Source organism: Pleurodeles waltl, chromosome 7, assembly GCF_031143425.1.
Source record: "Pleurodeles waltl isolate 20211129_DDA chromosome 7, aPleWal1.hap1.20221129, whole genome shotgun sequence".
In the NCBI taxonomy this organism is placed as follows: domain Eukaryota; kingdom Metazoa; phylum Chordata; class Amphibia; order Caudata; family Salamandridae; genus Pleurodeles; species Pleurodeles waltl.
The window spans coordinates 555,660,444-555,687,872 of record NC_090446.1 but is presented as its reverse complement, the minus strand read 5'-3'; positions in this window follow the sequence as shown (position 1 = coordinate 555,687,872).

Sequence of the window (27,429 nt, the reverse complement as noted above, 5' to 3'; positions counted from 1 at the left end):
TCTAAGTAAAAAGGCTACATACATCTTGCAGAGTGTGTTTTAGGAGACTGTTTAATCTGTTTCTGTGATTTAAATTGTGTTTAGAAACTGTCTGCTCCCCCTGTTTTTTGCCTTAAAAAAGTAAGGCAAGGTAAGGGAGAGATTGTTTAAAAACAAACACTGGAATACTGCTGGTCGCGCACTTTGAAATGTGACTTTTTAAGGCAAAAAAATAGGGGAAGCAGACAGTTTCTAAACACAATTTAAAATATAAACAGATTAAACAGTCTCCTAAAACACGTTCCTATTGGTTGTTGGATATGTTGTTGTGATAGGTTGTTGGGGGCTGGTCTTTCCATTGGTTGCTGGTTCCAGGGCTGGGGCTGTGTTTGGTGGATAGGGCTGAGATTCTGATCAGTTGTTGGTTCTAGGGCTGTGATTGGTGGATAGGGCTGAGATTCTGATTGGTTGTTGGTTCTAGGGCTGTGATTGGTGGATAGGGCTGGGAATCTGATTGGTTGCTGGTTTCCAGGGCTGGGGCTGTGATTGGTGGTCAGGATTAGGGGTATGAATGGTGATTAGGGCTGGGTCTCCCATTAGTTGTTTGAATCAGGGTTACAAATCGGATTGGTTAGGGTTAGGACCAGGTTCCTATTGGCCAGTAGGGCTATTTAAGTCTAGGGCTCAGGGCGTCTCAGCCCGGGCGGAGAGGACAAGGGCAGTTGCCTGTTTGGGCCTGGTCGGGCCAGGTCGGGACTAGGGACTAGGACCAGAAATGCTGCCCATTTCTCAAATGCCCAGGAATGATTACAGTCCCTACACATCCGTCAACATGCAAACACATTATCTGCAAAGACATCCAACTCATGCATCACAAACTGACCGCAGACAGATTGCAATGACCCATCACCCAACAGAGTACCCATTATACAACACATATACACATATCCTCCACAACTACAACAGTCAAACACCTGCATTCTCACAACAAAGACTACTCTGTCCACTCCCACTAACACAACCTGCCATCACCCACACAACACTAAACCACACTATACATTTCTCTCAGCCTTCCAGATGCACACTCCCTGTTCATACTAACCAACAACACTATCCTCTGTTTGCTCCACACAGACCACCTTTCATCATAACAATGCCCAAACCGAGCCTTCCAACACACTATCTACAAACACCCTTCCCCTCTCTTCACCAGTTACACACAACCATACAATCCCCACACTTCACTCCACCACACATATTACCTCTTCCAGTCATCACAGCTAACACCAACTCCCCTGACACACATCCATCCCCTCTTGCACACCTCATACATTTATCTCCAAAACACATCAACACCCCCACTCTAATTCCACTCACCAGCACTAACTCCCATACAAATCCCTCGCCAAAAATAACTACATCAGTATCCCCTCTCACTATTCCACAAAAACAATACAGACCACACACATCAGCACATCAAATCAACACAAACTTTCATCATACTTATCGTCACACCCATTCCCACCCTCAGGACTCCACAAAGAATACAAGTCCTGTTTTATCTTTACCCCTACTTTCTCACTCTTCACAAACACCTACCAAAAGCACCCCAACCCAGCAACTTTCATTCACTCACCTCTCTTCCATTGCACAATTTAGAGCCTTACATCATGATCCACGTGCTCCTCCACCACTCCTAACCCATACTCCATCCACACTAAACAGACACAAACAAAATAAACAACATGCCACTCTTAACAACCTCGCATCCCCTTGTCTATTACATAATAAGACTACCCTACAAAAAACAGTACACTCTACATGTCTGTCTCAGCCACCAAGTCCACCACCCACACACACAGACCCAACAAAATGCCTCCTTAACCTACTGGAAGAGGAACACTTAGCTGAAAAGCAAGACTATTGTGAGCCTCACACAGTTATCACGACTAACAACACTCCTGCTTCAATCTCATATTATACTACGTACCCTTCTCCTAAACAAAACAACACTACCACTAATACACCTTTTCTAAACTCATAAATGCTCGATCACTCTGAAAAAACAAGCTCCACATCTACGACCTGCTTACAGACACACAACCTGACTTACTATTCATTACAGAATCTTGGTTGAGAGATTACATGGCCCCAGTGTTGCACGAAGCCCTTCCTCCGGGCTATCAAAACATCACACAAAACTGTGTATGCAAGAGAGGAGGTGGAGTAGTTATTATATTCAAACAGGCAAAAAACCTCAGTAAAACAGACAACATTTCCATGCAAGGTTGTTAAGCCCTCCTCACCAGATGCTACCCTACTCCAACTTCCTCCTGTAACTTTCTCCTCCTTTACAGACCGGTTGCCCTTCTGACCCTTGTCCACCACACATCTTCAAGAACATTCTTTTATCTACTTCTGCTGCCACACCTGTAAGAAGAATCATCAACAACTCTTTAACAACAGGAACTTTTCCTGTAGACCTGAAAAAGGAATACATATGACCGTTATTAAAGAAAACAAACCTAGACCCGCAGGACCCCAACAACTACAGACCAATCACAAATGGACCTTTCCTGCGCAAACTTATAGAAAGAGCAGCATTCGCCCAGATGCCACAATTAATTGAAGACAATTCTATACTTTCAGACTTCCAAACTGGATTCCGCCCAGGAAGAGGCACTGAATCGGCACTCATAGCAATCTGGGATGATCTTAAAAACACAGTCGACCGCAATGGAGTTGCTGCACTACTTCTCTTAGCCCTCTCGGCTGCCTTTGACAAGGTTGACCATGACACCCTAATTCAAAGACTCCACGAAGCCGGCATACAAGGGACTGCTCTCGACTGGATTACTTCCTATCTTCAAAAAAGATCTAATATCATCTACTCGCCCCTCTTCTCGTCCAAACCCTACCTCACAAAAGCAGGGGTCCCCCAAGGATCAATCATCTCACCTTTTCAACATCTATATGATATCATTACCAGAACTGATCAATGATTTTCATCTCACATGCTACAACAATGCAGATGACACACAAATACTACTTAAATTAGAATGCCCCAAAAACATTGAAAACCCAGAAATCTTCAGTTGCCTCAGAGTCGTTGATCAGTGGATGACCTGGAGCCATCTCAAACTAAATACCTCCAAAACAGAAATACTCATATGTGGTGACTGGCAGTTATGACCCTCTATGCGTCTGGCCTGACGATCTAGGACCACCTCCTCAATTATCCAAGGAAGATAAAAAGCTTGGAATCACCATGGACTCCAAGTTAACAATGAATGCCCAAGTGGACAAATTAGCAGGAACAAGCTTCATCACCTTGAAGACTCTACGACGCATCTTCCCCCACCTCGGATTTCCACACAAAATGCAAGCTACTATTTTGCTTGTACTATCCAAACTGGATTATGCCAATGGCCTCTACCATGGATCATCTCTATCTATTATGAAAAAACTACAACATATTAAGAACTCTGCAGCCAGACTACTATTACATATAAAGCAGTAAGCCCACATCTCCCCTGCCTTGAGAGCACTACACTGGTTATCCGTTGCCAGAAGATGCACTTTCAAGCTGCTTTGTATCACCCACAAAGCTATACATGGAACAGGACCGCTTTTTATCAGAAACAAAATAATCAAATACATCCAACAAAGAAACCTCCGGTCAAGATTGGCACCCCTCCTTAGAACACCACCATGCAAGAAAAAGACTATAGGTGGTACATCCTTCTCCGTTCAAGCAGCGAAACTATGGAATTCATTACCCCCAACTATAAGAATCACAGATAACTTTCGTGTCTTCAGAAAACTACTCAAGAGTTGGCTCTTTCCTTCATAACCACCATATTCAAACAACTATGGACTGCATATGCCTATGTTGATAAATATTTTTTTCTGATTATGTGTGATTGTGTGTATATTTCTAGTTATGTATAGTTCTTTAGAAAATATGTATTGCTACTATGTCATAACAATATAATACACACACACTCTTTAAACCTGTTTAACTAAGTATATTTACCCATGTTCTAAATATGTATTGTATATACATATATGTGTGCAGATGTGTGTGTATGTATGTGTGTGTGTGTGTATATATATATATATATATATATATATATATATATATATATATATATATGTATGTGTGTATGTTGTTCTGTGCTTGGCATGTTCGTGGGTCATTGCATGGCTCCTGGGTGGGTTGTGATACTAGATATCTATGAATCCCTGCTCTCATCTTATATCACACTTATCTACCCATCATCATATGTCATGTCTCTATCAATCTATCCTTCATTCCCACTCTGACTCATCCCAAATCCATTCTACTACTTCCATCTCCTAAATAACTCTGCCTAAGCTCTTCCCTCCGCTTTCACAGCTAACTCACCAAACCTCACTTTACTACCATGACCTCCCAAACCACCCTACTAAATTCGCCCTCATTTATCTCATCCTGCTACTATGATCTCCCTAACCCCTTCCACAGACTCTTCCCCCCTCCATCCCCCTTTACTCATCCCAAGCCTAAATCCTATTACCAAATACTCCCAATTAACACTTACGGATTCTTTCCTCCTCCACCCCTTCATTACTCCATTCAATCTAACTAACAAACTCTCATATCCCTGGCTCAAATTAACTCATATTAATACTAAACTGTACTCATATTTCCCGATACTAATCCATCACTAATTCTTGTTGGGTTCCGAAGTAGCGTGCTACTCACCGAAAAGCGCTTCAACGCCTCGTCAGGGGTAGTAAGCGCTATATAAATACTATTATAATACAATACAATACACTAAGCATCCTCCGCCATGTCTTTCAAGGCACATACCTGGATCTGCTGCTCACGTATTCGGGTCCGTATCTCTTGACTTTGCGGCCAAAGGGTTGCCAGGTCTATTTCCGCTGAAGGGACCATATCGGTGAGTCTGCAGTGGTCGTCTCTCAACAACCTAAGGTGTGTTGCTATTTTGTCTAATTTGTTCTCCAACGACATCCAGGATCTCTTAATAGCTGCTAGGACTATGTGCAGTTTGTCCTCTGTTTCGGTGCAGTTTCTTGTGTTGGCAGCAGCTGCGACCCTCTGAGGGTGCGCTGCCACATTTGTTGTTCTAGAGTTGAGGTGTCCCATTGTCACTGCCCCTTCAGAGATGTCGTCTGGGAAATGGTGAGGGGTGTTGTGTAGTTGTGGGCCAGCTTTCAAGTTGCAGTCACAGCATGAGCAGCCTGATGTGTTGTTCAGGATTGCTAGCAAAGGGCCCGCTTGTGGGTGCCAGTCAGTCAAGGTGCAGCCCACAGCATGTGCAGCCTGATAAAGCAGGGTGGTCCCCACAAGTTCCACTCAGATGGCTTGTAAGTGTGCTGAGAGGACAGGACTGACAACCCACTGCGGATCTGTGTGTATATGCCGGGGAACGCTTCACTGCCAACCCTACAACTTAGAAGTCCAGCCTCTACTGAGGCAGTTCTCCGCAGCCCACACCCATAGGCTGTACAGGGCAGGAAGACTCACAGGGGTCACGCACGTAGTCCCAAGCTGAGGATAGGGTTCCCCCAGGTGGCTCAGTCCAATAAAGGGTGGGTTGTTTTAAGGAGGGGGCCCGCAGTAGGCCTCAACCGGTTCCCCCAACTCCATTAGGTGACTTAAGGCAGAGCCCAACCATTGCGGTCAGCTACAACTGCATTTCCTGCATTACAGAATGCAGTTAATGTATCCACCAGAAAAAGCGTTACCGAAGGTAAGTAACTTATTCTTCTGATGGATACAACTACCTGTGGATTCCTCACCTAAAGAATAGAGTCCCAAAGCAGTGCTACCTCCGGAGGTGGGTGCCTGAATGGTCAAACCAAGAAATCCTGCAGTACCAAGAGAGCAAAATGGCCATCCCTCCTAACCTCAGAACCCAAACAATAATGTTTGACAAAAGTATGGAGGGATGCCCAAGTTGCCGCCTTGCAAATATCAACCACAGGAACACCCCTAGCTAAAGCCGAAGAAGCAGCCTTAGCTCTGGTGGAATGAGCACGAAGCCCCGCAGGTGGTTCTTTATTAGCTAAGGAATAACAAAGCTTGATACAGAGAATGACCCACCTGGATAGCGTTCTCTTGTGGATTTCTCTGCCTTTCCTCTTCCTACTTGCATAGATCAATTTGGTGAAGTGTCCCCTGGCCGATAAAATAACATCCACCACTTCCGGTGGGAGAGAAAAAGCACTCAGATTGCCCTGTTCAATCTCCAGGCATGAAGGTGTAGACTCTGGAGGTGGGGGTGTAAAATCTGCCCCTGCGACTGCGAGAGAAGGTCTACCCTTTAAGGGAGACAGAGCGGAGGGCACAGAGAGAGTTGGAGAAGGTCTGTGTACCGCACCCTTCTTGGCCAATCTGGGGCTATCAAGATGACCTGGGCCCGGTCTTGGCGGATCTTCCTCAGAACTCGAGGAATCAGGGGTATGGGAGAAAACGCATAAAGCAACTGACCCTTCCAGGACATCTGAAACGCGTCCCCCAAAGCTCCTTGCACCGGATACTGGAGGCTGCAAAATAACGGGCACTGCGCGCTCCTGAGTAGTAAACAGATCTATCTGCGGACACCCCCACATCTGGAAGATGTAAAGAACCAGATCCGGATGAAGACGCCACTCGTGGTCGACCGAGCTGCATCGACTGAGAACATCCACACGTACCTTCAGAACTCCGGCCAAATGATTTGCTACCAAGCAAATCTTGTGGTCCTGAAGCCAGGACCAGAGTCGAAGAGCTTCTCTGCAAAGAAGGTACGACCCCACTCCTCCCTGCTTGTGTATATACCACATCGCTGTAGTGTTGTCCGTCAGGACCTGGACTGACTGTCCGCGAATGGAAGGGAGAAAGGCCTTGAGAGCCAGACGTACCGCCCGCAATTCCAACAGATTGATTTGAAACCTCTGTTCCACTGGAGACCAAAGGCCTTTGACCTCCAGGTACCCCAGGTGAGCTCCCCACCCTAGAGTGGAAGCATCCGTTACAACTGTGGCCACCGGCGGAGGCAGTGAGAACGTCCTTCCTTGCGACAGGTTGCCGATCGCAGCCCAACACTGAAGATCCACTGCAGTGTCTCTGGAGATCGTAATCTAATCCTCGAGATCCCCTTTGTGCTGAAACCACTGCCTGCGGACGCACCACTGAAGAGCCCTCATGTGCCAGCATGCATGAGTGACCAGCAGTATGCAAGAAGCAAACAGACCGAGCAGATGAAGGACCTTGAGGACTGGAACTACCGCTCCATTTCGAAACATCGGAATCAATGCCTGAATGTCCCGAACCCGCTGGGGCGGAGGAAAGGCCCGATTCAATGTTGTGTCCAGTACTGCCCCTATGAACAGGAGACGTTAAGAGGGCTCCAGGTGAGATTTGGGCACATTGATTGAAAAACCCAGGTCGAACAACAACTGAGTCTTGGCTTTGATCAACCAATCGTCCAGATAGGGAAACACAGCTATCCCTCTTCTTCTGAGCTCTGCCGCTACCACCGCCATCACCTTTGTGAAGACTCGAGGTGCTGAAGTAAGACCAAACGGGAGGACCGCAAACTGATAATGCTGCGACCCCACAACAAACCGGAGATACTTCCTGTGTGATTTGAGGATCGGAATATGGAAGTACGCATTCTGCAAATCGACAGACACCATACAATCTCCTTCGTTCAATGCCAAACGAACCTGTGGAAGGGTCAGCATTTTGAACTTTTCCTGCCCGAGGAACCAATTCAAAATCCTCAAGTCCAGAATTGGTCTCAACCGACCATCCTTTTTGGGAATCAGGAAGTATCTTGAATAACAGCCCTGACCCCTCTCCTGCTCCGGAACCAACTCCACTGCGCCTTTTGACAATAGGGATAACACCTCCTGCTGCAGTAACAGAAGATGGTCTTCCGAACAGAAGGATGGGTGGGGAGGGAAGGGAGGAGGGAACTCCCGAAAGGGAAGAGCGTACCCCTTCTTCACAATGTCGATGACCCAAGAGTCTGATGTTATAAACTCCCACATTGGAAGAAATTGGGCAAGTCTCCCCCCTACCGGAGACATGTGAACAGGGAGTGGTGGAGGACTAGCGCTGCTTTCCCTGCTGCACCCCTCCTGAGGAAGAGGAAGAGGCAGAGTGCTGCTGGGTGGCTCCTCTTGTACGTGCTCTGCCCCTGCCCCTGAAGGATCTGTAAGGCAGGGAGCCTGCAGATTGTTGTGGTGCCTGGAACCTGCCACGAAAGGAGGAGCCACGTCCAAAACCCCTAAACCTCCTATATGACCTAAAGGTAGAGGAAGTTGCTGCCTGAAGTCCCAACGACCTCGCTGTGGCTCTGCTCTCTTTGAAACGTTCAAGAGCAGAATCTGCTTTTGTCCCAAAGAGTTTTTCCCCGTCAAAAGGCAGGTCCAGAGGAGTTGCTTGTACATCCGAGGAGAAGCCTGATGAACGCAGCCAAGCCTGACGCCTCAGCACTATGGATGTACCCATAGCCCTTGCCACGGAGTCTGAGGTGTCCAACCCAGACTGAATCACCTGGGTCGCCGCCGCCTGTGCGTCCGTTAACAAATGCAACACCTCTTGTGGCAAGTTAGGATGACCTTTTCGCTTCCTCCATAAGGGCATGAATGTAACGCCCCAAAATGCAAGTTGCATTGGTCGACTTCAAGGCCATACTGCATGAAGAAAAGGCCTTCTTTGCCGCATGGTCCATTTTCTTCGACTCCCTGTCCGCAGGGGTCCCGGGGAATAAACCAGGGGCTGACCGGGAGGAACACGATGCCTGAACAACCAAACTCTCCAGAGTTGGATGGTTGGAGAGGAAGTCCGGGTCACCTGGAGCCGCACGATAGCGCCTCGCTACCCCCCTGTTGACAGTTGTAGAAGTCACTGGCTTTCTCCAAATGTCCTTGATGGGGTCCAGGAGAGCCTCATTGAAGGGCAAGAGAGGCTCCGCCACTACTGAAGCTGGATGCAGCACTTCAGTCAAAAGGTTTCTTTTCACCTCAGCAGCCGGAAGAGGAAGATCTAAAAAGTCTGCAGCCTTCCTTATTACTGCATGAAAAGATGCAGCCTCTTCATTATACTCCACAGGGGAAGCCAAATCCCATTCAGGGGAAGTGTCAATGCCACTTGCAGTGTCCAGGCCCTGAAAATCACCTCAAGGCTCCAAGATTTCGCTTTCCTCCAGATGCTGTCTGCTATATTCCTCTTCCTCCAGGAGGCGTAAAGCTAATCTTCTGGACCGGAGCCTGGATTCGAATCCCGGCGTCGATAAGGCGTCGGCCGACGCTGAAGATCTTTGCCAGTGACGCTCTTTGGGTCCATCCGACGCCAGACCCTCCGGCACCATAGGCAACTTGACTGTGGACTGGATCTGTGGAGAATCCACCGGCGCCGGAGTTTGAGGAATAAATTCAAAATCCTCAAGTCCAGGATCGGCCGTAAATGACCGTCCACTTTGGGAATCAGGAAATATCTTGAATAACACCCCTGACTCCTTCCCTGCAACGGCACCAACTCTATAGCACCTTTTGTCAACATGGTGACAACCTCCTGTTGTAACAACAGAAGATGGTCTTCTGAACAAAAGGAAGGACGGGGGGGAAGGGAGGAGGGAACTCCTGAAAGGGGAGAGCATAGCCCTTTTCCACAATTCCTAGCACCCACGAGTCTGTTGTAATCGACTTCCATTTCTGCAGAAAAAGACTTAGGGGGTCATTCTGACCCTGGCGGTCTTGGACCGCCAGGGCACAGAATGACGGAAGCACCGCCAACAGGCTGGCGGTGCTTCAAAGCCCATTCTGACCGCGGCGGTAAAGCCGTGGTCGGAAAACCGGGGCCGGCGGTTTCCCGCCGTTTTTGCCCCGGCTGGGTGAATCCGCCAGGGCAGCGCTGCAAGCAGCGCTGCCCTGGGGATTCTGACCCCCTTACCGCCAGCCTATTTCTGGCGGTAAGGGGTGTCCTGGGGCCCCTGGGGCTACCGCCGCCCGCCAAAGTTGGAATGACCGCCTTAATCTTCCCCCTACAGGAGAAAAATGGTTAATAAAGTGGGGGAAAACTAGGGCTGCTTCTGCTGTTGCCCACCAGAGGAGCATGAAGAAGATGACAGCTGCTGGGCTGGACCTCTAGCTCTACCCCTACCCCGCCCTCTAAAGGCACGATAGGGCATATTGGCAGGTTGCTGGGCGTTGGACTGCGACCTCAGAAAGACAGAGCCTCGAGTGAACCCCTGAAACCTACGAAAAGGTCTATAAGGTGTTGCAGCCGAGGTCCTTAAACCGTTCAAGGGCAGAGTCCGCCTTGTCCCCAAACAACTTCTCTCCATCGAATGGCAGATCCATTAGGGTGGATTGAACATCTGAAGAAAAACCAGAGGACCTTAACCATGCATGCCTCCTAGTAGCGACAGATGTTCCCATGGCCCTGGCTATGGAATCTGAAGTGTCCAGGCCAGATTGTATTATTTGCTGAGCAGCTGCCTGCGCATCCATAAAAAGAGAACCAAACGATTTCTGCATCTCTTGTGGCAGTTCTTTCGCCATCTCTTTAGCGGAGTCCATAAGGGTGTGGATGTATCTGCCCATCACACAGGTAGAATTAGTAGCCTTAAGCGCCATACTACAAGATGAAAAGATCTTTTTTGAAGACTGCTCCAACCTTTTGGACTCCCTATCAGTGAGGACTCCGGGGGAAAGGCCCAGGAGCAGACCTTGCAGAACATGACACTTGTACCACTAAACTTTCCAGAGTTGGATGTCGTGATAGAAAAAACGGATCTCCTGGTGCGCCCCTATGTCTCCTCGCCACTGCCCTGTTCACAGCCGGAGTTGTTACTGGCTTCGTCCACAAGTCTAGAATAGGCTCAGTTAAAGCCTCATTGAAAGGCAACAAAGGGTCAGCACTGGACGAGGAGGGATGTAGTACCTCTGTGAGCAGGTTAGTTTTTACCTCTGCCACAGACAAAGGTAAATCCAGGTACTCCGCTGCCTTCTTCACCACTGAATGGAAAGAAGCGGCCTCTTCAGTAAACTCCCCCGGAGACGCAATGACCCACTCCGGAGAAGTATCCAGACCACTTGCAGTAGCAAGACCTTGAAACTCATCCGAAGGCATAATCTTGTCTTCCTCCAACTGTCTATATTCTTCTTCCTCCAAAAGTGTCAAAGCCTCCCTTCGAGATCGAAGATGCATCTCTAAGGCCGGCGTCGACAAAGAATCCATCGACGCCGACGACTTCGAATCCCGAAAGTGCCCAGGAAGAGATGGACGACTCCTAGACTCACCCGACACCGGAGCCGGCGCTGACACGGAGCCGACCGATGACCTTCTGGGAGTCGGTTGGCAGGAAGGTGATGGAGCCGCCCTGGATGAGGACATCAACGACGTCGGATGACGCGGAGAAGGAGTCAGCTGACGTGAAGAAGGATCCACCGTCACCAGAGGAGGACTCCTGCCAGGGGATACCCTCGGCGCCGAACTGCCAGCCTCTGAAGGGCATGAATGGAGCTGTACATCAGGCTCCCCCGACGCCGGCGAAAACTGAGGGCTACCCTGAACGACCTCAAATACGGATGGCGCTGGCGACAACTCCGGACTCTCGGGTTGAGGCGTGACAGTAGGGCTCATCTCCCATGTCTTCTGACGTTGAGAAGATCGAGACCTCGACCTCGATCGGCTCCGCTCCGAACAGCGCAGAGAGTCATGACGGCGCCAAGAGTCATGATGACGTCGCTTCTTATGCCTTTTGGGAGAAGCATGGGAGGAATCCTTCTTATGGCCCTTCTTCTTCGCTTTTGCCAAGAAGAGCTTCGCCTCACACTCCTTCAGAGCTTTCGGATTCATGCTCTGGCACGAAGAGCATCCTTCTACATCATGCTCCGAGCTAAGGCACCAAATACAATCCGAATGGGGGTCGGTCACTGACATCCAACCCCCGCATTCTCTACACAGCTTGAAATCGGACTTTTTTGGAGGCGACATTGTAACCACCAAAAAGCGCTACTGTTAACAATGAGCCAGGAACCTCTACTCGATCGCGCCGAGAGTCGTGACGACGCCGAGAGTCTCCATGGCAATGATGAGTCTTCGAAGATTTCGAAGAAGACTCTCTACGATGCCGCCTTTCCTTCCTCTTTTTGAATGGGCTAGGAATAATTTAGCCTTTCTCTCTTTAAGCGCCTTAGGGTTCATGCGCTGGCAGGAACCAAATGACTCGACCTCATGGTCGGAGCTAAGGCACCAGAAACAATTTTCATAGGGGTCAGTGACCGACATCCGACCCCCACACTGGTTACAAGGTTTAAAACCAGATTTTCTTGGCTGCAACATAGTAACTACAGATGCGCAACTGTAGCTCCCTGTTAGCCTAGAAGAAAAACCGTTATTCGAAGGCACGGAAAAAAGGGAACTGACGTCTGCACGTCGACGAGGGCTTCTTATTGCCTAGATGACGTCATACGGCATTGCGTGAAGTCGGGCAATTGTGACGTGCAGAGCTAGAAGAAATTTCCGTCGAGGCTGGGGCGAGGGGAGAATTATTTAGGTGAGGAATCCACAGGTAGGTGTATCCATCAGATATTTGTTTTTACAATGTCCACTTTGAGGTGATTTTCATTTGACCATCCATCTAGGAAATTCAAATGGCTCTGTAGATGAAACAGTCTCCTATCCAAGCACACTACCTTGGACACATAAAACAAAGATCAAATGTGCTTGTCAAACTCCCCTAACATATTTTGGTACAAATAGTTACTGATCCCACTATCTACTTTTGATACAGATGATCACAACTAGTCAAGTAGGAGTTGATGGCCCAGCACTATAGTGGTGCACTTGTACCTAGATGAATGCTGCCAGACTTTTAACATAAGAGACTCTTTATCATCCCTTAACTAATATCTTTTGAGTCCCTGAGTTCCCATGGATCTGTATTGATCCCCATCTTATTTTACCCATGCCTCAACATTCTAAGACACTTATATAAAAAAAAACCTTGTCCTTACTACCACCACTAAGTGGATGGCGTGCACATTATGTAAGAATTAACCTCAATACTTCATTCTATCACATTAAGGGCATATTTATACTCCGTTTGCGCCGGAATTGCGTCGTTTTTTTTGACGCAATTTCGACGCAAAACTAACTCCATATTTATACTTTGGCGTTAGACGCGTCTAGTGCCAAAGTCCATGGAGTTTGCGTCATTTTTTAGCGTGGACACCTACTTTGCGTTAATGAGATGCAAGGTAGGCGTTCACGTCTAAAAAATCGACTCTGAGGCATGTGCGTCGGATTTATACTCCCAGGCAAAATTCACGCCCGGGAGTGGGCGGGTCAAAAAAAATTACGTACGGCCGCTTTTGCGCCGTTTTTTAGCGCCTGCCAAAGGCAGGCGTTAAGGGACCTGTGGGCTCTGAAGGAGCCCCGAGGTGCCCTCCCATGCCCCCAGGGACACCCCCTGTCACCCTTGCCCACCCCAGGAGGACACCCAAGGCTGGAGGGACCCATCCCAGGGACATTAAGGTAAGTTCAGGTAAGTGTTTTTTTTTGTGGCATAGGGGGGCCTGATTTGTGCCCCCCTACATGCCACTATGCCCAATGACCATGCCCAGGGCACAGAAGTCCCCTGGGCATGGCCATTGGGCAAGGGGGCATGACTCCTGTCTTTGCTAAGACAGGAGTCATTTCTATGGGGGTTGGGAGTGAAAAAAAATGGCGCAAATCGGGTTGAGGCGAAAAAATTGCCTCAACCTGACTTGCCCCATTTCTTGATGCCCAAGCTCCATTTTCCCCTACGCCGGCGCTGCCTGGTGTACGTCGTTTTTTTTAACGCACACCAGACGGCGCCGGCGGCTAACGCCGGCTAACATCATTCAATAAATACGGCGCCCGCATGGCGCTTCAGAATGGCGTTAGCCGGCGCTAATTTTTTTGACGCAAAACTGCGTTAGCGCAGTTTTGCGTCAAAAAGTATAAATATGGGCCTAAGGATTTATCAACACAAGGTTGAATAAGCGTATACAAACTAAAACTGAATCAAAATAGGACTGACTTTCTTAATCAGCCCAGGCCCTATTGATAACCTAAAGTAAAGATGGCAGACTAAACTTCAAAAAGTAGGCCTTTGCACTGAGATGATATTTAATTGCAAATATCCAGGTTTCACAGTAAACAACAACTCAACATAGATTAACATAGCCGTTCTTTGATGAGGAGTAATCACTAAAGGGTAAAATTCCTGAAATTACTCAAGAAATGTTTATTCAAAGAAGATCTCAAATAAGAGATGCAAGCACTAGCAAACGTTTACCTACAATACTTGATAGCTTTACTCAATAGTCTGCATGTTTTCCAGACTGCCTTCTAAAGGTGATCGATCCTCTGTGCACCAGCCAGAAGGATAACATAAAAAAATGTTTTACTAATAGTAGGCCAGAAATAATTCAAGACAAATATCTCCTTCTCCAGCCTTGGGCAGCAAGCATAGACTGCTTGAAAAAAATGCAAAAAGTGCAGGTAGATGTACATCTCTTCATAGCCTAATTTTCACCAGTGTGCCCTAAACTTTAACTAGGCCGCCACATTATCATGCTTATTTTCAGGCTATAGTATGCCCATCAAGATCAGGAGTGTCCTTTTGTGGACACACTTCAAACATCACTTGAAGAATCACATTCTGAAGCAATGTTCTCACACTCATGGACAGTTGAAAAATGACAACTATGGGTCGTGCTATAAAACTAGTTTGTGACGGACTGTCATGGTGCAAATACAGCTTGCTTCACTCACAGAAAAATGTCTCTCCACTGTACTTCCTTGTTCTCTTCTCTCCTCCCACAAACCATTTTATGACATATGTTTACTGAATACTCCTTAGTTATTGCTTTACACTGCTCATCAATGCCTGACAATACATTGCTAGACCTATCTTTGTTGTACTAAAGAATAACAATTTTTCAATTAAATATCTAAATATAAACCACAATGATGCCGGCAAAAGTAATATTGTAAATATATCTATTTTTGTATTCTCTGCGAAGCGTTCAAACACCATGTTTGATTATGTCAATGCCACTGGAAAAGGAATCTGAAAATAAAAAGAAATTGTGGCCATATATGATATACAAACACAAAACCTATTGTCTTTGTGAATGCTTGTTCTTCTTTTCTTTATGCAAATCCTTGAAACCCAGAGGAAGAGCACCTGCATAGTGCTTGTTTGTACAGGTTTTGCCCTGCTCCTGTGTCGACAGTCTCTGTAAATTGTTGATCAGGGTTTGAGTCCCATCGCTGGCTTAATCTCTCTGCAAACACACCATATTGTCAGCAGCTACTAGGTATGACATACATTTGTCGCTCACAAACACTAGTGCCTCCTCAGACATCTCCCTCCTTGTGGTAATAATCCTGCTTCTTTCTCAAAGGCAGCCTCAGGATGTGTTGTGGTGGCTCCCAGTTGTTCAGCAGGCACTACGGCGCATAGCTCCACATCTACACACTTAGGGGGTCATTCTGACTTTGTCGGGCGGCGGAGGCCGCCCGACAAAGTACCGCCGTCAGAATACCGCTGCGCGGTCAAAAGACCGCCGCGGTAATTCTGATTTTCCCGCCCGCCAGCCCAGCGGGAAACCCCCTTCCATGAGGATGCCGGCTCCGAATGGAGCCGGCGGAGTGGAAGGGGTGCGACGGGTGCAGTTGCACCCGTCGCGATTTTCAGTGTCTGCTTGGCAGACACTGAAAATCTTGGTGGGGCCCTGTTAGGGGGCCCCTGCAGTGCCCATGCCAGTGGCATGGGCATTGCAGGGGCCCCCAGGGGCCCCGCGACACCCGTTACCCGCCATCCAGGTTCTGGCGGTCAGAACCGCCAGAGCCAGGCTGGCGGTAAGGGGGTCGGAATCCCCATGGCGGCGCTGCCTGCAGCGCCGCCATGGAGGATTCCCCAGGGCAGCGGGAAACCGGCGGGACACCGCGGTTTTCCGTTTCTGACCGCGGCGGTACCGCCGCGGTCAGAATGCCCATGGATGCACCGCCAGCCTGTTGGCGGTGCATCCGCGGTCGTTGGCCTGGCGGTAGTCTACCACCAGTGTCAGAATGACCCCCTTAGTTCCTTAAGAGCTCCTGCAATGAGAAAGACCATTGAGTCTTATGAACATACCAAGTGATAGCCTCTGCCATCCCCTTGTCACCTTGCACCAGAAAGGCAGGTAGGAAATGTCGCTCTGACTGGTATTATGACATCATACAAGCTGACTAACATTGTAAGTCATGCTGTCCTGTCAACACTCAGTACATTACTAATGAGCAGGCTTAGTACACTGTAAAATCCTTTGAGTAACCTGCAACACCATAGGTCCCTTCCTGATATCAACTGTCCACACTCCCCAGGTTGCCTGTTTTTTGAGTATTTCATAACTTGGGTAGCTCAAGTCCTGCCAGCAACTAGTAATAATATTTTCAGTAACAATATTGTTACCCATATAGTGCCAGGAGAGGAGTATTTTCAGGCAGTAACCCTTACCTCAGGAAAAGATGCTGCCCGTTACCTTCTCGAACATCTTCTGCCAAATTGTAGAACATGAATAATAAAAATGACTATGAGTCTCCTCTCAGCCAGAGCGTAGGACTTACCACTATCCAAACATAGATCTAAAATGATTTAAAATCATGGTGAATGTATTCCATGAATGGCCAAAGGAAATCAAGTATTCCTGAAAAACACTTAAGGTTCTATATTTGCTTGCCATTATGTACGTTTTTAAAGCATGGCTTGTGACTAGAAACTCTTGAATTAATGAATGTAAGTAAGAAAATAAGAAATAGTCTTCATAGCAGTTTCCTTTGCTCACATTGCGGGTGGTTACTCTCCTACACCTGAAGCTCCATTTTCACCAAGGACTTACAAGTCTACTGTACCCCCACAATCTGTTTTGCAGATTGTCTCAAACAAAGTCACTGGGGCGGTATGGAAGAGGAAGACAGTAGTAGGGTAGCAGCAAATTAAAATGCGCACAAGTAAATATCCACCAGTCATTGAAGGAAAATGACTTGCTTACCAGGGAAAAGGACAAGTTGGAAAATTACTTGGAAGCTCTGCATGATAACTTAATTATCGCCCTGGTTGCTAAACTGGAGCCAATTGTTGCATGACTGGCCTCAATTGAATCAGAGCTGATCAATTTTAATGTTGTCTACACAAACCCTGGGAGCTTCTACAGCCACTCTTGTACCCACTTCTTTACTCCCAGCTGATAGTCTCCTGTCTGTACCTGTTGTGGCTGGGGAGAAGGGGACACATTTTCGACAAATGTCTACAGACACAATGTATCCACTATGATGCATTCCCATCCAGTTACCAATGAGAAGGCTCTTCTAGTTAGAGGAGTTCCTGAGAGCAGTATTATTTCCTCTGCTAAAGTCTCAAACGCGTCCGCCTTCAGGGCGCTTCGGAGGGTCCGTTGATAGGGACTTATAATAACTCCTCCTCTAGAAGTGAGATTTTGCCTCCTTTCTCAAACAATGTAGTTCTTAGCTTAATCTATGAAGCTACTCCCTATGTTGCAGTGCTGGGTAACTGCCCCACACTTAGAGCATGCATCTTGGAAAGTCGTAATCAGCAGAATAATAAGGTGACACATTGGTTGAGTTTGCGTTCCCCACTGGGGGCCTAGGTTGGTGGGTGGATCAACACTAGAGAGAAGGAGGTGTGCAGTTTAGACAACTGTACGCGGACACTGTGGTGATTCGTGGGCCATGATGTAGTGGGCATTGTTTTGTTGGCTTAACGATAGGGGTGTTGGCACTGCAACTTTAGCACTGACCTTTGGACTGGCAGATTTGTGTATGTGGCAGTAGTCTGTCGGATTGGTGTGTCTGTGTCAGAATATGGAGAAAGGATATTTGCCACTGTGGCTGTATGTTGGCGGCCGTCACCGTGGCGGTAAGCGGGATATACCACCAATATCATAATGAGGGCCTATAATTCTGTGTTTGTTTCACTATGCTAGACACAGCTGGTAGAAGAGCAACAATTACTGTAGGTGTCAGGGGGTTACTAATTCTATAAGTCAGCGAAGAAGGTTGAGGTGGTTACAGGGAGTTCCCAATTATTTCTATAAGACTCTCTACTCTTGTTGTGAAAATGGGTTCAGAACCTGTATGTCAAGCAGCTCCAGCTACCGTGATGTTTTGGGGACTTTTTCCAGTAATTTCCGGTACAGTGTCTGCCCTCTTAGAGATAACGGAGTCTCAGAAGCCTAATGTGATGCCTAGATGGTTTGATAAAGGATGCTACCTAGCTCTAAAGGGTCTTAAGTGCACCTTGAATGCTAAGCCAAGGGACTCTGTACTCATTAGGAATAGCGGTATAGAGTAGATATTGGAATTAGCAAGGCGTAAGAATGCTGCATGGGAAAACTTACTAGAGGCAAGTACGTTGAAATGTAGCTTCAAGTTTTGGAGCAAAGTAAATAGCCCCTTTTTGGCTTCGGCAGTTGCCACCTCTCTGGGCTCACATATAACAGAGTATAGCTGGGTGTGTCATTTTGAGGAGTCGTATATCACCTAATAATCTCTTTGGTGGGGGGTGCTTGGTGGAAGGGATCTCTAAATTGTCATTCACCCATGACCAAGTCAAGAAGAGTATAATTGGTATGACCAAGAATAAGGTGCCAAGACCAGTTGGAATTCCTCCTGACCTATTCATAAATAATAAGTGGTATGGGCCCGTGTTCTGACTACAACCATCAATGCAGCAGTATCTGCGGGACCGCCACAGTCTTGGACCACATCTATTATTGTCCTGTATTTAAAAAGGGGGGCAGGGACAATCCCCAAATGCTAGAGGCCCATCTTATTGCTTGATTCAGTTGTGAAAGTAGCGGGCCCGTTTTTCTGGACAGATTATCGATGTGGGCTGAGGAACACAATGATATAGCTGATGTGCATTATGGATTTTGCTCAGGTAGGTCGATAGTGGACCAGTGTATACATTTATAAATATACTATCGACCCCCTTGTTCCATCCATTTAGGGTTCATTGACCTTACTTTTGACAGCGTAAACGAAGACAAACTTTGGCAGATTATGTTATCCATGAAGGTAGACTCGGACATTTTCCTCTTTTTAAGAGACCTACACTTAAATACTAAGGCATCGGTGCGATACTCCAAAGTGCACGTGTTGCTTTTGTATCGATAGAGGAGTATGGCAGGACTGTATCTTGGACCCTTATTTATTCACACTGTATATTAATAAACTGGAGCAGATTCTGATTGCTACCAATGTAGATTGTCTGCAGCTGGGGTCGGTGTTGTTCATTCTACTAAACTGAGTAAGTTTTATTTGGGGACCTCTATTTTACCAAAGACTAGAGTATTTGGGTAAACTATTTGGCTTCCCTTGAGCTGGAGCCCTTTGGTGAGTAGGAAAGAGGAGCAATTTACACAGGTCAATGCTGCAGTTCTTAATTCTGTGCTGAGGCTAGGCAGAATACCCTTTAGGGCTCTATTCCAGGTCTATATTGCCAAATGTACTTACAAGTTAGTTTAATGGAGTGAGCTCTGGGGGTAGGCCAAACAGGCTCAGCTTCCGACGGTTGAAAACAACCTCCTAAGACGGCTCTTATGTGTCCCATACAAACAAGTTACTTACCTTCGGTAATGCTTTTTCTGGTACATAGAGTAGCTACCTGTGGATTCCTCACCTTATGGATTCTCCCAATGCGCCAGCATTCTACGGAAAGTTTCTTCCCAGCTTTTCACGTCGACGAGGACGTCACAATTGCACAGCTCCACACGAGACTCCATTTGACGTCATTGTGGCAATAAGAAGTCCTTGCTGAGGTGCTGACGTCAGTTTCACCATTTTTTATGTGCCATCGAGGCCAACAGGTGAAAAACGACTTCAAAAGTACAATATGTATACCAATCCAAATGCAAATATAAACCACAATATTTGTTTATATAAAAAACACCAAAAACATATATACATATATAATAAAAGAAGTCTTGCTATGACCAGACAGGCAACGGGGAGGGAGGTGGGACTATGAGGAATCCACAGGTCACTATTGTATCCATCAGAAAAAGCGTTCCCGAAGGTAAGTAACTTGTTCTTCTGATGGATACAACTACCTGTGGATTCCTCGCCTTATGAATAAAATCCCAAAGCAGTCCCACACTTGGCGGTGGGTGCCTGACCGGTCACACTAAGAAATCCTGCAAAACAGAACGTGCAAAATGGGCGTCCCTCCTAACTTCCGAATCCAAGCAATAATGCTTCGCGAAATTGTGGTGGGAAGCCCAAGTTACTGCCTTACAAATATTCACAAATGGCACACCTCTAGACGAGGCCGAAGTGGCAGACTTAGCCTTGGTGGAATGGGCCCTAATATCCTCAGGAAGAACCTTCTTTGCCAGTGAATAACAAATCTTTATGCAAAGAATGACCTACCTGGAAAGGGTTCTCTTGTTGATGGGTGTGCCCTTCATCTTGCCCACATATCCAATGAAGAGTTGATCATCAATACGAAAGTCTTTTGTCCTTTCAACGTAAAAACTCAAAGCCCTTCTTGGATATAGGCGATGAAGTCTTTCCTATTCCGTTGAAGGATGGGGAGGAGGGTAAAAGGAAGGCACCGTTATAGATTGCCCCATATGAAAGGGAGTAACAACCTTGGGAAGGAAAGCCACCCCGGTTTTCAGTACCAACTTGTCAGCATGAAAGGAGGTAAAAGGAGGTTTCACACTAAGAGCCTGGAGCTCACTCACACGCTTAGCAGACATGATGGCTGTAAGATTTTTTTTTTTTAAAACTAAAAAATCTCAACGGGCAAGAATGCATAGGCTCAAACGGTGAACCCATTAAAAAAGTAAGAACCAAATTTAAATCCCACTGAGGCATGAGAAACAGATTGGGTGGAAAATTGTTAGTCAGTCCTCTCAAAAACCTAACAACTATAGGAGACTTGAATAAGGAAGGTTGATCAGGAAGGCACAGAAAGGCCGACAGCGCCGATAAATAACCCTTCACAGTTGCAAGTGCACAACCCTTCTGTGCAAAGGAAAGGGCAAAAAGCAAAACATTAGACAAATGGGCATTTAAGGGATCAATTTGTCTCTCTACACACCAAGCTACAAATTTTGCCCATCTGTTGGCATAGACAGATTTGGTGTAGTGTCGCCTGGTCGATAAAATAACATCCAGCACTTCTGGAGAGAGAGAAAACAAACTCAGATTGCCCCGTTCAATCTCCAGGCATGTAGGTGCAGGCTCTGGAGGTGGGGGTGTAGAACCTGCCCCTGCGACTGCGAAAGGAGGTCTACCCTGTAAGGGAGATGGAGTGGAGGGCACAGTGAGAGTTGAAGATGGTCTGAGTACAACACCTTTCTTGGCCAATCCAGAGCTATTAAAATAACTTGGGCCCGATCTTGACAAATCTTCTTCAGAACCCGAGGAATCAAGGGTATGGGGGGAAACGCGTAAAAAAATTGGTCGCACGAAGACATCCGAAACACATCCCCCAATGCTTCCTGCACCAGATACTGGTGGCTGCAGAACAACGGGCAGTGCACGATACTGGTGGCTGCAGAACGACGGGCAGTGCGCATTCTCCCAAGTGGCAAACAGGTCTATCTGTAGAAAACTCCACTTTCGGAAGATGTGAAGAAACAGTTTTGGATGGAGACGCCACTTGTGATCGACTGAGAAATGCTGACTGAGACTGTCCCCACGTACGTTGGGAACCCCGGCCAGATGGTTTGCTACTATGCAAACCCGATGGTCCTGTGCCCAGGACCAGAGCCCCAGAGCCTCTTTGCAGAGAAGGTACAACCCCACTCATCCCTGCTTCTTGATGTACCACATTGCAGTAGTGTTGTCCGTCAAGACTTGAACTGACTGCCCGCAAAAGTATGGGATGAAGGCCTTGAGAGCCAGACGTATCGCCTGTAACTCTAACAGATTGATGTGAAACATCTGTTTCACTGGAGACCAACGACCTTTCATCTCTAGGTCCCCCAGATGAGTTCTACACCCTAGAGTGGAAGCCTCAGTTATGACCATGGCCACCGAGGTGGTAGACAAAACGGCCTTCCTTGGGAAAGGTTGCCATCCACAGCCCACCATCGTAGATCTGTTGCAGCGTCTCTGGAGATCGTTATTGACTCTTCGAGATCCCCTTTGTGATGAAACCACTGCTTGTGGGGGCACAATTGGAGATCCCTGATGTGCCAATGTGCATGAGTGACCAACAGAATACAAGAAGCAAACAGACCGAGCAGACATAGGACCTTGAAGACTGGAACAACTGCTCCACTTTGAAACATTGGAATCAACGCCTTAATGTCCTGAATCCACTGAGGCGGAGGATAGGCCAGATTCAATGTGGTATCCAGAACTGGCCACATGAACAGGAGGCTCCAGGTGAGACTTGGGCACGTTTACTGTAAAGCCCAGGTTGAACATCAACCTCGTTGTTACTTGCAAGTGATGCAACACAAGCTCTGGGGACTTGGTTTTTATCAGCCAATGGTCCAGGTAAGGATATACAGATATTCCCTTCCTTCTGAGGTACAACCACCGCCATCACCTTTGTGAAGACCCGAGGTGCAACAATAAGACCAAAAGGAAGGACCGCAAACTGGTAGTGTTGCAACCCTACCATGAACTAGAGATACTTCCTGTGCGACTTCAGAATGGGGATATGAAAATAAGCATCCTGCAAGTCAACAGACACCATCCAGTCTTCCTTGTTCAATGCCACAAGCACCTGTGCTAGAGTCAGCATTTGGAATTTCTCCTGTTTGAGGAACCAATTCAAAATACTCAGATCCAGAATAGGCCTCAATCGACCCTCCTTCTTGGGAATCAGGAAATATCTCGAATAGAATCCCTGACCCCTTTCCTGCTCTGGAACCAACTCCAGTGCACCCTTTAACAAAAGGACTTGCACCTCCTGCTGAAGCAACAGGAGATGATCTTCTGAACAAAACAAATGACGGGAAGGGATGGGAGGGGGGAACTTCCGAAAAGGAAGGGCATAACCTTTCCCTACAATATTTAGTACCCAAGAGTCCGATGTGACTAACTCCCACTCGTCGAGAAGAACAAGTTACTTACCTTCGGTAACGCTTTTTCTGGTGGATACATAAGCTACCTGTGGATTCCTCACCTTATGAATTCTCCCAATGCGCCAGCGTTCGACGGCAAATCTTCTTCCCAGCTCTCGATGTCGACGAGGATGTTACAACTGCACAGCTCCACGTGACTCTGTCTGACGTCACTGTGCCAATAAGACTATTTCAAAATAAGGAATAGTATGCACAGAGTCCAAGGGTTCCCCTTAGAGGTAAGATAGTGGCAAAAAGAGATAATTCCAATGCTCTATTTTGTGGTAGTGTGGTCGAGCAGTAGGCTTATCAGAGGTTAGTGTTAAGCATTTGTTGTACACACACAGGCAATAAATGAGGAACACACACTGAGAGACAATTCCAGGCCAATAGGTTTTTGTATAGAAAATATATTTTCTTAGTTTATTTTAAGAACCACAGGTTCAAGATTTACAAGTAATACTTCAAATGAAAGGTATTTCACTTAGGAACTTTAGGAACTTTGAATTAGAAAAATAGCATATACATTTTTCACACAAATGACATATAGCTATTTTAAAATTAGACAGTGCAATTTTCAACAGTTCCTGGGGGAGGTAAGTGTTTGTTAGTTTTTGCAGGTAAGTAAACCACCTACGGGGTTCAAGTTTGGGTCCAAGGTAGCCCACCGTTGGGGGTTCAGAGGAACCCCAAAGTTACCACACCAGCAGCTCAGGGCCGGTCAGGTGCAGAGGTCAAAGTGGTGCCCAAAACACATAGGCTTCAATGGAGAAGGGGGTGCCCTGGTTCCAGTCTGCCAGCAGGTAAGTACCCGTGTCTTCGGAGGGCAGACTAGGGGGGTTTTGTAGGGCACCGGGGGGGACACAAGTCAGCACAGAAAGTACACCCTCAGCGGCACGGGGCGGCCGGGTGCAGTGTGCAAACAAGCGTCGGGTTCACAATAGGATTCAATGGGAAACCAAGGGGTCTCTTCATCGATGCAGGCCGGCAAGGGGGGGCTCTTCGGGGTAGCCACCACCTGGGCAAGGGAGAGGGCCACCTGGGGGTCGCTCCTGCACTGGAGGTCGGATCCTTCAGGTCCTGGGGGCTGTGGGTGCAGTGTCTTTACCAGGCGTCGGGTCTTTGAAGCAGGCAGTCGCGGTCAGGGGGAGCCTCGGGATTCCCTCTGCAGGCGTCGCTGTGGGGGCTCAGGGGGGTCAACTCTGGCTACTCACGGTCTCGTAGTCGCCGGGGAGTCCTCCCTGTGGTGTTTGTTCTCCACAAGTCGAGCCGGGGGCGTCGGGTGCAGAGTGCAAAGTCTCAAGCTTCCGGCGGGAAACGTGTGTTGTTTCAAAGTTGCTTCTTTGTTGCCAAGTGGCAGTCTTTGGGGAACAGAGCCGCTGTTCTCTGCAGTTCTTGGTCCTTCTAGATGCAGGGTAGTCCTCTGAGGCTTCAGAGGTTGCTGGACCCTGGGAACGCGTCGCTGGAGCAGTGTCTTTCGAAGTGGGGAGTCCGGTCGAGCTGGGGCCAAAGCAGTTGGTGTCTCCATCTTCTCTGCAGGTTTTTCAGTTCAGCAGTCCTCTTCTTCTTAGGTTGCAGGAATCTAGTTTCCTAGGTTCTGGGGAGCCCCTAAATACTCGATTTAGGGGTTTGTTTCGGTCTGGGGGGTTAGTAGCCAATGGCTACTAGCCCTGAGGGTGGCTACACCCTCTTTGTGCCTCCTCCCTGAGGGGAGAGGGCACATCCCTAATCCTATTGGGGGAATCCTCCATCTGCAAGATGGAGGATTTCTAAAAGTCAGAGTCACCTCAGCTCAGGACACCTTAGGGGCTGTCCTGACTGGCCAGTGACTCCTCCTTGTTTTTCTCATTATCTCCTCCGGCCTTGCCGCCGAAAGTGGGGCTGTGGCCGGAGGGGGCGGGCAACTCCACTAGCTGGAGTGCCCTGGGGTGCTGTAACAAAGGGGGTGAGCCTTAGAGGCTCACCGCCAGGTGTTACAGTTCCTGCAGGGGGAGGTTATAAGCACCTCCACCCAGTACAGGTTTTGTTACTAGCCACAGAGTGACAAAGGCATTCTCCCCATGTGGCCAGCAACATGACTGGTGTGTGGCAGGCTGCTAAAACTATTCAGCCCACACTGGTAGTCGGTTAAGGTTTCAGTGGGCACCTCTAAGGTGCCCTCTGGGGTGTATGTTACAATAAAATGTACACTGGCATCAGTGTGCATTTATTGTGCTGAGAAGTTTGATACCAAACTTCACAGTTTTCAGTGTAGCCATTATGGTGCTGTGGAGTTCGTGCATGACAGACTCCCAGACCATATACTCTTATGGCTACCCTGCACTTACAATGTCTAAGGTTTTGCTTAGACACTGCAGGGGCATAGTGCTCATGCACTTATGCCCTCACCTGTGGTGTAGTGCACCCTGCCTTAGGGCTGTAAGGCCTGCTAGAGGGGTGACTTATCTATACCTATAGGCAGTGTGAGGTTGGCATGGCACCCTGAGGGGAGTGCCATGTCGACTTAGTTGTTTTATCCCCACTAGCACACACAAGCTGGTAAGCAGTGTGTCTGTGCTGAGTGAGGGGTCCCCAGGGTGGCATAAGACATGCTGCAGCCCTTAGAGACCTTCCCTGGCATCAGGGCCCTTGGTACCAGAGGTACCAGTTACAAGGGACTTACCTGGATGCCAGGGTGTGCCAATTGTGGAAACAAAGGTACAGGTTAAGGAAAGAACACTGCTGCTGGGGCCTGGTTAGCAGGCCTCAGCACACTTTCAAATCATAACTTGGCATCAGCAAAGGCAATAAGTCAGGGGGTAACCATGCCAAGGAGGCATTTCCTTACACAACCCCCCCCCCCCCAAACAAAAGAGGATGAGACTAACCTTTCCCAAGAGAGTCTTCATTTTCTAAGCGGAAGAACCTGGAAAGGCCATCTGCATTGGCATGGGCAGTCCCAGGTCGGTGTTCCACTATAAAGTCCATTCCCTGTAGGGAGATGGACTACCTCAACAGTTTTAGATTTTCACCTTTCATTTGCATTAGCTATCGGAGAGGTCTGTGGTCAGTTTGAACTACAAAGTGAGTACCAAAGAAGTATGGTCTCAGCTTCTTCAGGGACCAAACCACAGCAAAGGCCTCCCTCTCAATGGCACTCCAACGCTGCTCCCTGGGGAGTAACCTCCTGCTAATGAAAGCAACAGGCTAGTCAAGGCCATCATCATTTGTTTGGGACAAAACTGCCCCTATCCTATGTTCAGAGGCATCAGTCTGCACAATGAACTGCTTGGAGTAATCTGGAGCTTTGAGAACTGGTGCTGTGCACATTGCTTGTTTCAGGGTGTCAAAGGCCTGTTGGCATTCTACAGTCCAGTTTACCTTCTTGGGCATTTTCTTGGAGGTAAGTTCTGTGAGGGCTGTCACTATGGATCCATATCCCTTCACAAACCTCCTGTAGTACGCAGTCAAGCCAAGGAATGCCCTGACTTGAGTCTGGGTTTTTGGAGCTGCCCAGTCCAGAATAGTCTGGATCTTAGGCTGGAGTGGCTGAATTTGGCCTCCACCTACAAGGTGTCCCAAGTAAACCACGGTTCCCTGCCCTATCTGGCATTTGGATGCCTTGATAGAGAGGCCTGCTGCTTGCAGAGCCTTCAAAACCTTCTTCAGGTGGACCAGGTGATCCTGCCAGCTGGAGCTAAAGACAGCAATATCATCAAGATAAGCTGCACTAAAGGACTCCAAGCCAGCAAGGACTTGATTCACCAACCTTTGGAAGGTGGCAGGGGCATTCTTTAAACCAAAGGAAACAGTAACAGTAAACTGATAATGCCCATCAGGTGTAGAGAATGCTGTCTTTTCTTTTGCTCCTGGTGCCATTTTGATTTGCCAGTACCCTGCTGTCAAGTCAAAGGTACTTAAGTATTTGGCAGCACCTAGCTTGTCTATCAATTCATCTGCCCTTGGAATGGGATGGACATCTGTCTTGGTGACAGAATTAAGTCCTCTGTAGTCCACACAAAACCTCATCTCTCTCTTTCCATCTTTGGTGTGAGGTTTGGGGACTAAGACCACTGGGCTAGCCCAGGGGCTGTCAGAGTGCTCAATGACTCCCAATTCCAGCATCTTGTGGACTTCCACCTTGATGCTTTCCTTAACTTGGTCAGACTGTCCGAATATCTTGTTTTTGACAGGCATGCTGTCTCCTGTGTTCACATCATGGGTACACAGGTGTGTCTGACCAGGGGTTAGGGAAAAGAGCTCAGCAAACTGTTGCAGGGCCTTCCTACAGTCAGATTGCTGTTGGCCAGAGAGGGTGTCTGAATAGATCACTCCATCTAC